The 17491-nt window shown below is 31.6% G+C and overlaps 1 pseudogene; it reads right to left on the bottom strand.

Moving 5' to 3' along the window:
- Positions 1-11871: 11871 nt before the first annotated feature.
- LOC145277269 (U2 spliceosomal RNA) lies at positions 11872-12035 on the bottom strand (annotated as a pseudogene).
- Positions 12036-17491: the final 5456 nt, after the last annotated feature.

Raw genomic sequence — 17491 nt, 5'->3', positions numbered from 1 at the left:
TACATACACTCTTATCAAGTTTATCAAAACCTCCTCTTTAACTTAAAGATTCTTTGAAGAAACAATTTACAACCCTTACGTAATTAGTAAAGGCCAGTGTAGGTAACAAAAAAATATATAAAAAGAACCTTTAATGAGAACACATATGGATGATGGAATTTTTTTTAGACCTCTTGGTTTTCAGTCTTTTGAACTACTATGTGTGGAGCGTATGAGACAAATAGGTTAATAAGAACCTTCATATTCTTAAATATCTTTAAAAGTCCGTACATTCAGAGAATATGAAAAGGGAAAACACGATCTTATAATGTAAACGGATTATACCTCACAGAAAAGCTGTTATTGAAGCTGAGTTGAGTTACATTGTATAAAATTACAAAGGGCTACATTTATTGTTAGTATCTTTTTCTAAAAGTCATCTCTCTGAATGCATAAATTTGGCCTCGTTACCAACACGCTCTCCTTACACATATGCATTGACAGCAAAATGCCGTATTTTATATTTTCATAATGTTATCCACTTTCCACAAACGTATACGTCTTCCTTTACAAAATCTTTACAACTTACACCAATACTTACGAGCTTGAATGTATTATTTATTCATAAAAGTTTACTTTTTCTCTTTATTTTTTATTCATGCTGATCTATTTGATACGTGCAGAGTTGCAGTGTAAAGGAGTTACGCCAACGGAATATAAATGGCGTCGGCTTATTTATCATATGCGATCGCACATAACACCAATATTTTTATTTAAAAAATCTCTAAGCTATTATAACTGTGATGCTAATGCTTACTCAAATATTGTATAAAATCAATCATCGCGCATAAAACTAACATTAAAATAGTGAAATCATTTTTGTATAATGATTTTCTAGCAATGTTCTATTATAAAGACATATAGTCATGTAGATTTGATCGAGGCATATATTAGGAACAAAGAATACTCGTCATACGATGAGTGAAATTAATTTCCCGAGAAGAATACTTTTGTGTCACTTTTATGTCTACTTAAAAAAGATGAAAATAAAGATAAACTTTATGTTTAGAATTCTTTTTGCAAATTTGGTAAAATCCGTTACATATTTTTTTATTTTAAAAAATTCTAAAGCTCAAATGTAGTCATTATATTAATTAAGAAATATTCACTAAATTTGAGTTACTTTAAAGTATTTAAAAAGAAATTTTAGACACAACTCCCCACTTTATAATTGGAATATAATATTATTTGGTACAAATTTTAAAAAAATACGAGGTATCTGAATTTTAATGAAAGGCTTTCATCACCGTTCGCCTGAAACAAAATTAAAATAATAATTAAAAACTAAAATAGCCAACTTTTAACTCCTTACGCTTAAAAACTGTGATCAGTTAATTCGTTTAGCAGTGAATTCTGTATATACAAACACCTATGTGTTACATACATAACTTTATATTGATAGAGATAAACATTAAAGGCTGTTCTTATCATCGATGTAACTGTCTCGAATGCTTGAACCAATGTGTAGTATCTGTTCTGATATTACACTTAATCTTTTTTGTCTTCGGTTAGTGAAGGGGAAATCCTTCTAGACTGAGGTAGTTTTATCTTTTTCCCCCAATCCAAAGTGCCCCTTTTCTGTAGCTAAACTTTGACCACATTAAAAAGTGACCTTGGGCCTTACCCTTTTCTCGTAGGGTGGCAAGTTAATAGAGAAGATGAGCTAAGTAAAACGAACTGCAAAAATATACAGAATCATCAAGACCTAAACAATGAGTTGAAAACAACATGGTTCCTAAAAGAATTAAACATTATACCAGTCACGCCAGGAGCAACGGGTTTGATTAAACAAATTCTAAAAACTAACAAAAAAAAAGCACACCTAACCACAGTCTGTGAATGACCAAGCTATAGTATAGACAGGAGAGAAGCTCTAAAAGAGACAACATCATTCCGTAAAAGAACCATTGGATATAAATGTAATTTATTAAAGAAATTAAGTGTTTACCACAAGAGGGAAGGGATAGCTAAGTGAAGTAAATAAAAATAAAATCAATATTCAATTGAAATAAATTTCTCTTTCTTTTTTAAATGTAGATTACTTGATTATAAAATAGTTTATTTATGGCAACGTTCCAATATGGGTACATGTCATCATCTACCATTGAAGATGTATATCATTACATACTAAGCTTAAAATATTAATATTGCAATTTCTAACACAAATGGAATTTTCTAATAACAAGTCAAGGGTTTGGGCTAGGAAGAAAGTATAGTATCTGTTCTGACGCCTAGTCTATTCTGTCTTTGGCCAGTAAAGAAGAAATTATTCTACATCGATTTTTAGTTTTGACGTTTTTGAATTTTTGAGATGAGGATTGATTATTCATATTATTTGGATTCATCGGACTACTGTTTTCAACTTGAGTGTGATTTTCACAACGTTTCGGTCGATATAACCTCCGACCTTCTTCGGGTGTATCTTGTCGAACTCGAGAATGATTCTCTCGAACTAAGTAATTCGATGCTCAGTGTAGATGACAGAAAAATACAATTGCGAATTACTTAGGACCTCTATCACGTCATGGCTGACGAAACAAGAGCATGCTACCTCCGTGAAGTAAATAAATTCCATCCAAATTCCCGAATTCGGCAAGATGACGTTGTGAAAATCTCACTCAAGATAAGACCAACAGTCCAATCTATCCAAATAATGCGAGTTTTTAGTTTTGTTCCAGTTAAGAGTGTATATTTTGTGGAGCTGGAGTTTCATCACAGTAAAATCCGACCTTGTGTCAAACTTTGTCCTGGTGGGAAGCCAAGTAAATCAAGAACAACTCATGGGTTAATTGGTAAATTATTCAAATGTGTCAAAATATATAACCCAACACTGTATTTAGAAAGTATATTTAAATCTGGATATCGGGTAAAAATGTTCGAATCTGAAGGCAAGCGGTCCATACTTAACAAGTCTTTATGGCAATAAATCCTTATCGTATCATTTTAAACTGGTAAGTCATCCATCCAAATCGCTTTCTTACGCTTCACGTCATTCCGAACGCGTATACAGCATTCAGCTGTATCTAAAGCATATACAGTTGTCACGGAACACACCTACGACTGAGCGTATAAACTGACGTAGATATATCTTTACCAGTTATATATATATATATATATATATATATATATATATATATATATATATATATATATATATATATATATATACTAGCATGGGTATCCGGCATTGCTCGGGTCGACATAAAGTTCCGTTTTGAACACACCTATTATACCAAGGATAATAATCATTTTCATCGTGAGTAACGACGATATCCTCCCACACACACACGACAATTTCAAAAATAAAAGAACAGATAAAAACATGTAAATGTAATCGACCAAAAAAAAAAAAAGTACCTGATACCCTTTCCACCAGGTGAGATTCTAACAATAGTAAAAATCATTTATTTATGGCGTCCGAAATTGCTGCCCTTAAAAATATGCGAAGGTATTATATCGGAGCACACTTACACATTTTCTTTTATTCTATGTAGGAGAGAAATAGCGAACAACTATGTGCACAGGATTAAATTTACTCAAGGATAGAGATACAAAATAATTTTAAAACTAACAATAACAATAGAAAATAAATAAATAAAAATATAAATAAATAAATAAACATGCATATACATAAACTATCATATATATATATATATATATATATATATATATATATATATATATATATATATATATATATATATATATACCAGTGGTGAAAAAACCGGAATAGAGTGCTCAATGTGTAGCCAGAGCAGTATATAAAAAATTTATTACTGTGAGTCCAGAATGAGTTTACATATTGTTTCAACTAGAGGAAGATCCCCAAAACAAAAAAAAATTACATTGGCCTCTCAAGTACCACGTTCAAAGACAGATTTAAAGTACATAAATACTCCCTAAATAACCCCAACCACCCCAATAGTATTTCACTAACTAACCACTATCTACTACTTACCCGAAACAACCTCACCCCAATTATTAGCTGGGAAATTCTGAATAGAGCTAGTACCTGTAAATCACTAAACTCCCCATGTTATTTATGCTTAACTGAAAAATTACTGATTACTAATTTTAGAGATAGAGATAAACTTCTAAATAAAAAAACTGAAACTTCAATTAATTGTAAACATTATAAATCCCACCTTTTAAGCAACTTCTCGCCCTTCTAGTAATAACTATAACCCACCCATAAAATATAACACTAACACACAACTCACTTGATCCTTAATTACACACACCCTATTTACAACCGAAACTATATAGTCCCCCATTCATTCTAAACGAACCCCTCCACAGAACCCCCACCTATTTATCCCCACCATTTTTTAGCTGCATCTCTCTTTGCCTAACTCATTATTGTACCCCCCCTTTGCCTTACTCACTCCTTATATCATTATTTAAAACCTAAATCCCAACCCTTATCATTCTTATCACAATAACTGCCAAACCCCTTCTAACTTTACCCCCTAAGCCCCTTAAGTAACAGCCCCTTAGCATGAATACTATACACCCATATACGATGACACAGTCATATCTACCACACATTTACAACCCATAACGTCTGGTAATATGTCTATCCTTATTATTTGCCAATTACTTAGAGCTCTCGCCTCATAGTTTCTTATTGGCTATTTCCATGGTTAGGTCTTGATTTCTAATGCTTTTTATTATATATTTTTCTTTTATATTTACCTCTCACTAATTCTCTCTATAATAATTATCATATTTTTTAACACGAAGCTTATTTACATATATTTACGTATTTGCGTATATGCATATACTCAAGCACATGCTACTCCCCCATTGATGTGTGTACATATTTTGTACATATGTATTCATGTGTATGTATTTGTTTGTTTTCGTTATTTACTTATTATTAACATTTTTTTATAATTACATGTTTTTTATAATTGTATGTGTATTTTATATATATGTATATATATGTGTGTGCATGTATATGTATGTATATATGTATATTTATATTTTTATATTTACGTATCTGTTTTGTTTTATATATATATATATATATATATATATACTTAGGCATGTGTTCTCCCCCCTCCCATTGATGTGCCTCCGTACGTTGTACAGGTGTACGCGTGTGTGTGTGTGTTTTATTTAATTATCATAAACAATTAATTATTAATATTTTAATTTTCAATTTATTTTTAATTTATTTTATTTACTTACTGATATTCTTACCTATCATTATACTATCAAAATAAACCTGTAACGTATAATTTATCATTCTATTTTTCCGTTTCTTTTTCTTTCCTTTTTTATAAACAATAAATATCTTTCAATCTCTCCCTGCCCGGTTAAATCAATTTAAACCCCATTTTCAACCCGTTCCTTCCTTTTCCCACCACACTAACATTAACTCTCCAACCTGTTGCCATGGTGATCCTTTAAATTAACTGTCACTTATGCCGTTATGAATATGAATAGCGTCTTTTAATTTTAAACCGTTATAAACTAAAAAAAATGTTTATAAGAATTAACACATAATTAATATTTAATTATAAACCCCTCTCTTATCGTATACACTCCTACTACTTTAAATTCCAACGTTCTCTCCTCTCCACTCCCCCTTCTTTTCTAACTCCCCTTCATCTACGATTTTTCCATTCTTATTTGACTTTATAACTTAGTCCATCTATGAATTCTGACGATGCTAGTTGGACATTTCCTCTCTTTGGGGATCTTCCTCTAGTTGAAACAATATGTAAACTCATTCTGGACTCACAGTAATAAATTTCTTATATATATATATATATATATATATATTGTTTTGAAAAAAGAAAAACCGAATGAATTTATGAAATGATCAACGTTTCGTCCCTATTGCAGAGGACATCTTTAGGATATTAAAAGGAAAAATGCAAAAAAAAAAAAAAAAAAAGAAAACGATAATAGATCAGACGAAAATGTAAAGGAAACAGTGTTAGAACCCTACCCATATGGGGAAGGAAACTATGTGTGTGTATGGGAAGGTTAGGTTGTTCAATGTCTATATATATACACTTTAAAAATACGTTAAATCAATATGTACACTTTTTCCCCCTCTCTAAACATTCATTTTGTTGAATTATTTAAGGAATAAGTAGAAACGCTTAACCAGGATCTGTTTTGATATTTTGTTCTTTGATTATTATTTTCCCTATACTAGGCGTGAAATGGTAGAAGCCTATTCTTTGCGTAATAGAATTAGTATTTAATATTAGTGCTGACTCTAAAAGTCTTCTTTTAGCTCTATCTATCACGTATTTTATAATTTTCGCATGATCTAAATTAAATTAATGATCGTGTTCTGCACAATGGCAAAGAGGGCGTTACCATTCCTTATATCTCTTTTGTGTTCGTAAAGTCTTAGTTTCAATTTACGCTGTGCCTCACCTATGTATGCTTGTTGACAATTGTTACATGGGATGGAATATATACCGACGTCGGATGTGAGGGTCTTGAGAGAGTGCTTGGTAGTTTTTAATGTCTGTTTTATTGTTGTAGAAGTTGTTTGTATCAAGTGAAAACCAAGTCTACTAAGAGTGTCGTAGATTTTTGTACTTTTAGTGTGGGTGGGAATGAAAAGATGTCTGTTTAATAGTGAGGTATTTGTTTTATTTTTCTGTCTGTTTATCTTATAGTGTATTTTCGTAGCTTTTTTCTTTGCGTAAGAAATGAAATAGGATAGATACTGTAGTTTTTTTAAAGCATTCGTAATGTATTGAATTTCATCATTAAGATATTGGGGCTGCATATTCTAAAGGCACGCAAGAAAAAATCAATAATCATGCCAGTCTTTATTTTATCATTGTGGTGCGAGTATTAGTGAATATAATCGTTTTTGTGTGTGGTCTTTCTATGTACTTTGAAACTCAGATCGGTTTCTGATCTGATGAGGAGTATATCTAGAAAAACTAGGGAGTGGTCTTGTTCGGATTCGGTGTGTAAATTTTATGGATGGTTCTACTAAATTTAATTTATTTCTAAGTTGTTCTATTTGTGTGTTTATGGGGAGAAAAATAAGAATATCATCTATATATCTAAAGTATGTGGAGTTTTTAGGTAGTCTGAATTTGAAAGAGTTGGTCTCTAGGAATTCTAAAAATAAGTAAGCTAGTACACCACTAAGGGGGTTACCCATAGGCAGTCCAAATTTTTCTCTGTAGTAAAAATTATTAAACTGAAAATAGGTTGTATCGGTGATGAGTTTTAATATTTGTATTAATGTATCCGAGGAAAAAGGTAGATCGGCTTTCATTTTGTTTAGGTGCTTGTGGAGCAGATTAAGGCGTTTTTTATTGGAATATTGGTGTAGAGGGAAATTATGTCTAAACTATGCATGTTTTTTATTTTGTATGTCCATATTTTTTATTTTATTTTATTTAAGAGGTCGCCAGAGTTTTTAATATGTGAAGTGCTGATAGTGCCCATTAGTGGAGTTAAAATTTGGGCAATAGTTCGTGCTAATTTCTGGGTGACGCTTCCGATGTTAGATACTATAGGTCGCATAGGAATGTTTTCTTTATGTGTTTTGGGGAGGCCGTATAATACAGGAATAGTAGGGTGGTATTCTATGTTATTTATCTATTTTTTATCATTTTTGATAAGTTTTTTATGGATTTATTGAAGGTTTCGAAATCTTTTTGTATTGATTTTAAATCTATCGGATCATATGTATCTCCGTCTGCTAATAGTGTGTGCATTTTCTTTAGATATATATCTTCATCTATTATAACTATACCACCTCCTTTATCGGCTTGTGAAATGATGATGTCTTTATTTTTTAGTTAAAAGTTTTAAGGCATCAATGTATCTCTTTGGTAATGCTAATTCTTGAGGTTGGGTAGTTGTTAACGCTATTATCCCTTGTATTAAGCCCTTAGTGAAATCCGAGTCATCTTGTCTATAATTTTTTAGGGTTGTGTTAGTGGTGATGTTCGAATGTTTGCCGGTAGCGAATTTAAGACCGAAACTGAGAGCTTCTGTTTCAATGTCCGAGAGTGGTTTTTAAGTAAGGTTTTGAATAAGGTCTGGACATCCTAAAGTTTTCTATTTGCTGTTTTTTATCACTTGAGAAAGATTGTTTTCCAATTTCAAAGTATGGCGCGTGTTAAATCTTTTGAGAGATCTGTTGACGTTCTTAATTGGTCTGGGTATTTTCTTGTAATTTTGTTGATATTCAGTAATTAATGTCCTGGCTTTTCGAAAAAAGATGAGAGCTTTGGTGCTTTAAATATACTACGGATGACAGAAGGTATTTTTCAATATACTCCGGGAAAATATGGTCTGATGTTTTAAAAAATTTAGGCATGCATGCAGGTATGACTTTTTCTTCAATACATTTTCCAGAAAAATTCTCCTGTTGTTGTGAGAATTTGCTGCGATTAAGATGCTCTTGTATGATTGCAGAAAAGATCGGTTTTCCATTTCGACAGAATGTATTAAAAATAAAATAAAAATACCAGCGATGTTGTTTTGAAAAAAGAAAAACCGAATGAATTTATCAAATGATCAACGTTTCATCCCTATTGCAGAGGAAATCTTAAGGATATTAATACATATATAATACATACATACATATATATATATGTATGTATGTATGTATGTATATATATATATATATATATATATAAACTATATAAAAAATTAACCTAGATATAAAACAGGTCAAGACATGAGATATCTACGCTAAATAGTACACACAAAAGAACGGGTCAATCGAAGGTCAACTGGGCCTTTGTCATGTAAGTGCCTGCTCATTGGCTGATTAGGAAGGATGCGGTGAATACTAGAAAGCTGATTAGCTAACTAAAAACTCAATAGAAAGTGCGTATATAAAAACGCGAGACAACCACAAAATTCTCGCATAAGCCTGAGTGGATGAAACGCGGAATATTCAGTGTGGCTTAATCGCCATATATATTTTATAACTTACTAACTAGCTCTACCTACGTATTGAGCACTGTTGAAGTAAATACTTAAAGTTTGCGCATAAATTTATACTTTCATATATTAATTTATGTGAGTAAATGAAGTAGTTTATATATATATATATATATATATATATATATATATATATATTGATTATTTCGGTTATTTCGATTATTCCGACTATCATTCTCATCTCAGTTGTCTGTTTTTTTTTTCTCGTAATATTTTCGCCAATGAAACGTTCGGCTTTCATCCGATGCATTTGTCGACATTAAAAAAATTCACATTGGTAGATTAGTCCAGGTTGTTCATCCTTATGTTATTCTCAACTGTTAGTAAGAATTGACCTTTCAACTAAAAAAGATTACCATTCAGAACGACATTGAATAGTTACATCATGGATCCAAATGGATAATTGTAGTATAAATATGCGGAACGTTAAACCTTATCTAAATAAAGGGTTCAAGTTGGAATTCCATATAGTTCAACATAAAAACTCCCAAGTGCGAAAATATTCATTTAAAAATCTGAAATTACATCAACTAAATGCGAAAATAACCATAATGCAAATATATATTTAGATAACATAAATATATTACCTATTGTAAGCTATTCATTATATACGATAACCTGAATAAAAGTCACTCTTTTATGAATAGATGGGTAAAATTGCGACTTTTTTCCAGTAGAAGTAATTCGTAAATGGCCACAAAACCAGTAGGATTTGGATTTGCATTGCCAATTAGATATGCCGCAATGGTGTTCAATAGTTCAAATACAACGCCGGCTATCGTAATTTATTGTATGATAATCCTAATTTCGGTCTGTTTAGATTAGAGAGAGAAACATCTGATTCTAAAAATGAATTTACTAAACAACTTTACTACGTACAAACTCAAGCAATGAAGAAAGTTTTATAAAATCGTGATGTGCATGTTTCTTAGTTATATTAACCTCATTCAGTCTTGATAGACTATGGATACCCACTGTAAGAGTGCTTCGCGTAGATTTTTTGTAACAACAGTTGCGCAATCTTCAACCGCACCTCCCCTGAGTCGGAGTTGTTAAATACCAGTAGCAAGTGGAGATTCAGATCACTGCTGAGATAAGCGGAGAGCGCATACATATCATATACATGCGATAATAAGATTTAGTTTGGGATTGAGTTACATTTGAAAAAGACATTTTTATTGTTCTAAATAACCGTAATTTTCAATTTAGGCATCCATCTCTTACCTTCTCTCACAGTTGTTTGATAGTCTTCCGCTTTTATTTCATATAGTATCTGGAACTCTAGCTTCCACCTGTCTTTGTTCATAAACCAAGGTAATAAAACTAAATATAAAAGTTTAGATTTGAATTGAGCATAATAAACAAAGGGGAATATTACCTCATGATGGATTTTGTCTTTATTTTTGTTTAATTTACTAAGCAGTCAATTTAATTTGAAATCAACAAATATTTAAGCAGCATAAATTGTTTCTTTGTTTCATACAAATGAGCTTCTGCTTCTTGATATTTTATTGTTGCTTTTTGATCATCAACACTATGTTATTAGCATTCCACTTTTTTTTTTACAAAATGTCAACCAGCAACTTGTTTTCATCTAATTATCTTATTTTGTCAATTATTATTGAGAAATTGAAAATATAAACCAACAGAAATGACTATAAATATTAGATCTTTGTAGAAGGATCTTGTCTCTAATTGGAAAATGAGTTTTGCAAAAATTACAAAAATAAAGACAAGAAAGTTCCCGCTGATCGTGCGCAATATACGCACCCGTCTTTAACTTGCACAGAAAGTCATGCCTAGACATGCGTTAGTTTACGGTTGGGATAATTGTTGTGGTTAATGGTAAATTAAGAATTCAGATCTCCACCTTAAGATTGATAAAGCACTAATGACTCCTTGTAAATATTGCAAAATAAAAGCCGCTGTGGAACGCATCGCAAAATGGTTTACGGCAATCTGTTTGAGATTATATGGTCGCAGAAATATAAGTTAAACGATAATTTCTACAAATACCCAGTGACATGAAGTAAAAAGTTAAAGATTTTGTAAAACAAACGCATTTTTCTGTTTTCTTTAGGTGGCGATCGTAGCTTTAGCGGGCACTGCTACAAAATATATTAGTTATGAAAATAAGACTTTGGTTACGCAGAACTCGAACTGTATTTATAATTTGTTGGCAAATACAGAAACAATTTAAAATTTCATGTTAGTAGTTTGCTGTTTTTTTTTATATCTAACTTAGAAGAAATCTGCTCTGTTTCTTATCAAATTAAAAAACTTATTCTTTCCGTTTCTGAATTTTTGAGATGAGGATTGGTTATTCATATTATTTTGATTCATAAAATTACTGTTCTCATCTTGAGTGTTATTTTCACAACATTTCGGTCGATATAACCTTCGAACTTCTTCAGGTGTATCTTGTCGAATTCGGGAATGTTTCTGTCGAACTTGGGAAATTGGAACCAGTAATTATAAACAATAGATAATATATACAAGTAATAAGTGAAAAAAAAATTAAAACAAAAAAAAACATTAATATATACAAGTAATAAGTATAGAGATAGATATACATTATTATACAGTATTAATTAGTAATAAATGGTGATATTTACAAATAGAAATAACAAGGCCGATAGCCATTAGTCGCGTGCTCTCGTGTAATGAATGAATGTGTGAATGTAGGATTGACATGGAATTCTTAAAGATAAACTAAAATGACCGAAAAATGGGCTGAAATGACTTAAATAAATAAAAAGTAAATGACTTAGAATGGCTTTAATGAAATTACGGATGAATTGAATGACCTTAAGAATTACTTAAATGCTTAAAAAATAACCGGAATCCTTCAAAAACAACTTGAATGATCTGGAGAATGACTTGAATGGCTTTGACAGTGACTGGTTGTAAAGTAGTTGATCATTTTACATTAAATTAATACAGAAAAGTGATTCCCCACTTTATATCACAAAGTGACAAACATAAGTACAGCATGTAGTAAGAACAGATACTACATTTTGATCTTGGCCAAAAGGCCGAGAAAAACGGTATTTATTTGCTCCCCCACCGAGCAAATTAGGCAAAAGGCCGATTTTAAATGTGAGGAGTGAAGGGGAAATGGGGACCAACTCCCCGGGGAGTAGGGGAGCTGGTTAGTGACAATTTGTAAGAAAGGTTGCCCCTACATTGACCAAGTTCTTATATGTGGGGCTGCCCCCCCCACATATGCTCTTTGCTTGCAGTATCTGCAGGAACAGATACTACATTTTGATCTTGGCACAAAAGGCCAAGAAAAGCGGTATTTATTTGCTCCCTCACCGAGCAAATTAGGCACAAGGCAGATTTTTAATGTGAGGAGTGAAGGGTAAATGGGGACCAACTCCCCGGGGAATAGGGGAGCTGGATAGTGACAATTGGTATGAAGGGTTGCCCCTACATTGACCAAGGTCTTATATGTGAGGTTGGTATTTATTTGCTCCCTCACCGAGCAAATTAGGCACAAGGCCGATTTTTAAAGTGAGGAGTGAAGGGGAAATGGGGGCCAACTCCCCGGGGAATAGGGGAGCTGGATAGTGACAATTGGTATGAAGGGTTGCCTCTACATTAACCAAGATCTTATTTGTGGTGTCGCTCCCACATAGGGTATTTGCTTGCAGTATTAGCCGGAACAGATACTACACTTTGAGATATTGAATTTTTTATTCACAGGAAAAAAAAAAATACAATTGGGAAAATGAACAAAAACTTAGGCACAAGGCCAACTCAAAAAGAAGGGGGGATGGTGAGGTTGGTTGATTCATCTCGTCTCTGTTGTAAATTTTAAATGATTTTTCTCTCGGCCAGCCTCTTTTATTATGGTTACCCCTTTAAATTTGTATTTATGTGTGTGTGGTGGAAGGGGGGTGCCTACTTAAGCCCAATTTTAAAACATTTTTTATTTATATCAAAAAATACAAAAAAGATAATAATCTTAATAAAATTTCATTTGTGTCGAGGGACTTGGGGGGAAAAAAAAGAAAAAAACACTTTGATCTTGGCCCGAAGGCCAAGAAAAGCTTAAAAAGATAAGAACATCATCTATTAAGAACAGACATTTGATCTTAACCAAAAAGGCCAAACACAAAAGTGTTACGGACAGACCGACAGACCTACCGACCGTCAGACTTATAGAGTCGCTTGCACGCGACTAAAAATAGGTTTAAGGCTCCTAAAATTAATACTAAAATTGTACGCAAGGTTAGAGTACTGGGAAAACCAATCGTAAAAGTGATATTCTCCTGAAGGTTGAAGGTTCAATCCTCAGTGTGAGCGACCGAAATCTACATTTGCAAATTACTTAGGACCTCTATCCAGTCATGGCTGACGGAACAAGAGCACACTACCCCCGTGAAGTAAATAAAGGGTTCCGCTCGAAATTTCGTCCAAATTCCCGAGTTCGACGGAAACATTCCCGAGTTCGACAAGATACACCTGAAGAAGGTTGGAGGTTATATCGACCGAAACGTTGTTAAAATCACACTAAAGGTGAGATGAATCAAAATAATACGAATATCTTATTCTTAAATTATGATATATCCATTAGAAGAAATTAAAAATGAATAGAAAAAAGAATATCTTTTCGAATAATATACAAGCATTGCCCGTTAAGATTAACGATATATTTCAATGGTTTCACACTTGTGAATGGTAAAAAGGGGTTTAAGCCATCTAACCCTCGACTGAAGGGGTTAAACATTATTATGAACATTGATTAGTTCGGCGTGACTAAGCGATGCAAGCAAACTTGTATCAGTGGATTAGTCATCGCTGTAATTCGAGATACATGGAAACTTGGGGAAATGGTTCTTCTTTTACATAGATTGGAGCCTGAGATAATAGCATGCAGGCGTGCCGCATGCACAGGATCAGTGCTGATCGATTGCTTGATAATACGATTCACGTTTTGTCATGCGAGTAGGCAATGGTTGGCGAAACTAGGAGCCTTATTTGTAAACACAGACACACAGGTCTGTTATCCGCAAAAAGATGCGGATGGGTTAAGCGTTATACTATTTGTCACCACACATCTCCTTTCTCTCTGTCTGTCTGTCTGTCTGTCTGTCTGTCTGTCTCTCTCTCTCTCTCTCTCTCTCTCTCATATGTATTTGCGTGTGCGTGTGTATGCGACTTTATCCAACTAACGTACATTATTCTTATTTGTAATGGAAAGTCGTAGTACCATTACAATTATTTCTATTGAAATTAGTGTTATGATTATTAATGTGAGTGATAGTATTATTACAATTATTATTACAGTTCGAATTTATTAATAGTACTAGCAGGACCCGTGTGCTGATGTTCCACGGTGGAAGTATGCCCCCCCACCCCAGCTGAAAAAAAGAAGAAATCAATTAAACTACGGTTGTTAGTGGGAGCCACTACCGGCCCAGTCTAATAGTGGGTACTGCCGCCCGTGGGCAAAATGAATGTACCGTGACGAAATACCGACGCATTTCACACATATTTATATATTGAACCATTTAGCTTCCGCATAATCATGTGTAATTTCTAATGATTTGTTCCGATGAAAATATTACTGAATTTTATTAAAAGTATAATTGTAGCAAATATCTAAACTCTTCAGTATACATATGAAACTCTTCAACATATAAATACATATGAAACTCTTCAATATATAAATACATATGAAACTCTTCAATATATAAATATATATGAAACTCTTCAATATATAAATATATATGAAACTCTTCAATATATAAATACATATGAAACTCTTCAATATATAAATATATATGAAACTCTTCAATATATAAATACATATGAAACTCTTCAATATATAAATACATATGAAACTCTTCAATATATAAATACATATGAAACTCTTCAATATATAAATACATATGAAACTCTTCAATATATAAATATATATGAAACTCTTCAATATATAAATATATATGAAACTCTTCAATATATGAAACTCTTCCATATATAAATACATATGAAACTCTTCAATATATAAATATATATGAAACTCTTCAATATATAAATATATATGAAACTCTTCAATATATAAATATATATGAAACTCTTCAATATATAAATATATATGAAACTCTTCAATATATAAATATATATGAAACTCTTCAATATATAAATATATATGAAACTCTTCAATATATAAATACATATGAAACTCTTCCATATATAAATACATATGAAACTCTTCAATATATAAATATATATGAAACTCTTCAATATATAAATATATATGAAACTCTTCATATATAAATACATATGAAACTCTTCAATATATAAATACATATGAAACTCTTCCATATATAAATACATATGAAACTCTTCAATATATAAATATATATGAAACTCTTCAATATATAAATATATATGAAACTCTTCAATATATAAATACATATGAAACTCTTCCATATATAAATACATATGAAACTCTTCAATATATAAATACATATTAAACTCTAAATACATATGAAATGCGTCGTTTTGAAACATCAGAACGGGCCAAGATCAGTGTAGTATCTGTTTTGATGCTACACTTCACCTTTTCCGTTCTCGGTCAGTTAAGGAGAAATCCTTCATGACTGAGAAATTTTTTATTTTTTTACTATCCAGAGTTCCCCTTTTTGAGAAGCTGGATTTTCCCCACATTAAAAACTCTACCCCTGTGGGAGGCAAGTAAATAAGAACATAATCAATGCACACGCAGTGTGTTTAATCGTATAAGAACTCAGTTTTGTTGATGTGGTCAAGAAATCCTCGTCATCGCCTTCGAAGACGTCATCGTTGTTTTTTATATTTTTAGGAAAAATCTTGATATAAAAGTCGCAAGCTAAACTCCTCAATATATAAGTACATATGAAAATCCGTAGTTTTTAAACATCATCAGTTTATAGGCAATGTGTTTTATGGTAAAATAACTTAGATTTGTTAAGGCTCTGACGTCGAAGACTTCGGTGTTGTATTTGTTTATGTGTTTAGGAAAAATCTCAATATAAAAGGCTATATCTTTGGGCGGTAAATCCTTCAATATATGAATACATATGGAATGCGTATTTTAGAAACATCACTAACGTACACGCAGTGTGTCTCATGATAAAAATATATGTCTTATAATGGATATCCTATTTTAAACTTTTTAATATAAAGAAAGTAAACGGGTTATTCTAAATTCGTTAAATGATTTTCTCTTTTTTGTATTGTTCCATATTACCTATGCAGTAAATGAACATGAATCCAGTCCCCAAAATATGCCTCTTAGTGCCGCTATTTTTTAATGCTATTAGCGTTCGTTTATAAAGCGAATAACTAGATTCCGGAAAATGAGAATTATCAGAGTGCAGACAATCAAAATGGACAGAATTTGAGGGGAGAGACTTTATTATTTATGAATCGGATATTGACAAGATTATGTTATGTCTATGTATGTATGTATGTATGTATGTATGGGCCAGTTACGATAAGGGAAATCACAGTATCTGTGGAACATGTAGAATTTGCCCATGTGACAATTAGTTGCGGTGGTATGACTAAATATTTATAGAGAAAAATAGAGACTTCTTCCTGTAAAGGTGTTGCGATTGTGATAGTATTGCTCGTCGGATGCAATATAGCCTTTTATTATGACGACTAAATATGTCAAAAATGGTCGAAAGCTATATAAGATAGTGACTATTAGGCTATATGTATTGAATTTGTATGTGACATCTGTTGTTGCAAGCCTACGATACTTTGGTCCAGAGGAAAATTTCTGCAGTTATTTTATTATATAGAAGATTACTATTATTAGTAGCAATGTAAGCATTAGTATTAGTACACGTTTTCATATTATTACTTATATCATTACTGACCTTATGTTTATTAGTGTCACTTATTTGTATCAGTACTAGTATTATATAAATGTTAGTATTAATATTTAAGAATATTACTGTTATTACTTGGATTATTGGTACTATTATTAGTGTTATAATAGATAAAAGTATTACTATTATCATCATTATTAATAGTGTTATTATTACTAATATAATAATCACTATTATCCTAAATATTATTATTATTATTACCGCCATTATGTTTTAATTTTTATTGTTATTATTAGTATTATTATAAGTATTATTATTATCATCATCGTTATTACTTTATCATTAATATTATAATTATTATTATTATCATCATCATCATTATTTACATTATTATCCCTATGTTTATTATTAATCTAATCATTTGAAAGTTTACCATCATTATTATTATAATTATTCATACAGGATGACCCCCCCCCAAAAAAAAAACAAAAAACAAAAGCTCATTGTCTAAAGGCGGAATAAAAATTTTACCATACGAGTTTTGTATTCTTTTTAATTTAAATCCAGATTATATACATAAGATGTTTAATTTTATCTTTCCTTGTATTTTTTTTTAACGCATCCCGGTATTTTTCACTTGTTTCTCTTTAAGACTCCAGCATTACCAAAAT

Source organism: Euprymna scolopes, chromosome 5 (assembly GCF_053919585.1).
Source record: "Euprymna scolopes isolate OS-2025 chromosome 5, ASM5391958v1, whole genome shotgun sequence".
Taxonomy (NCBI): Eukaryota; Metazoa; Mollusca; class Cephalopoda; order Sepiida; family Sepiolidae; genus Euprymna; species Euprymna scolopes.
The sequence above is the reverse complement of the archived record's forward strand: the minus strand, read 5'-3'. Positions and strand labels throughout refer to the sequence as shown.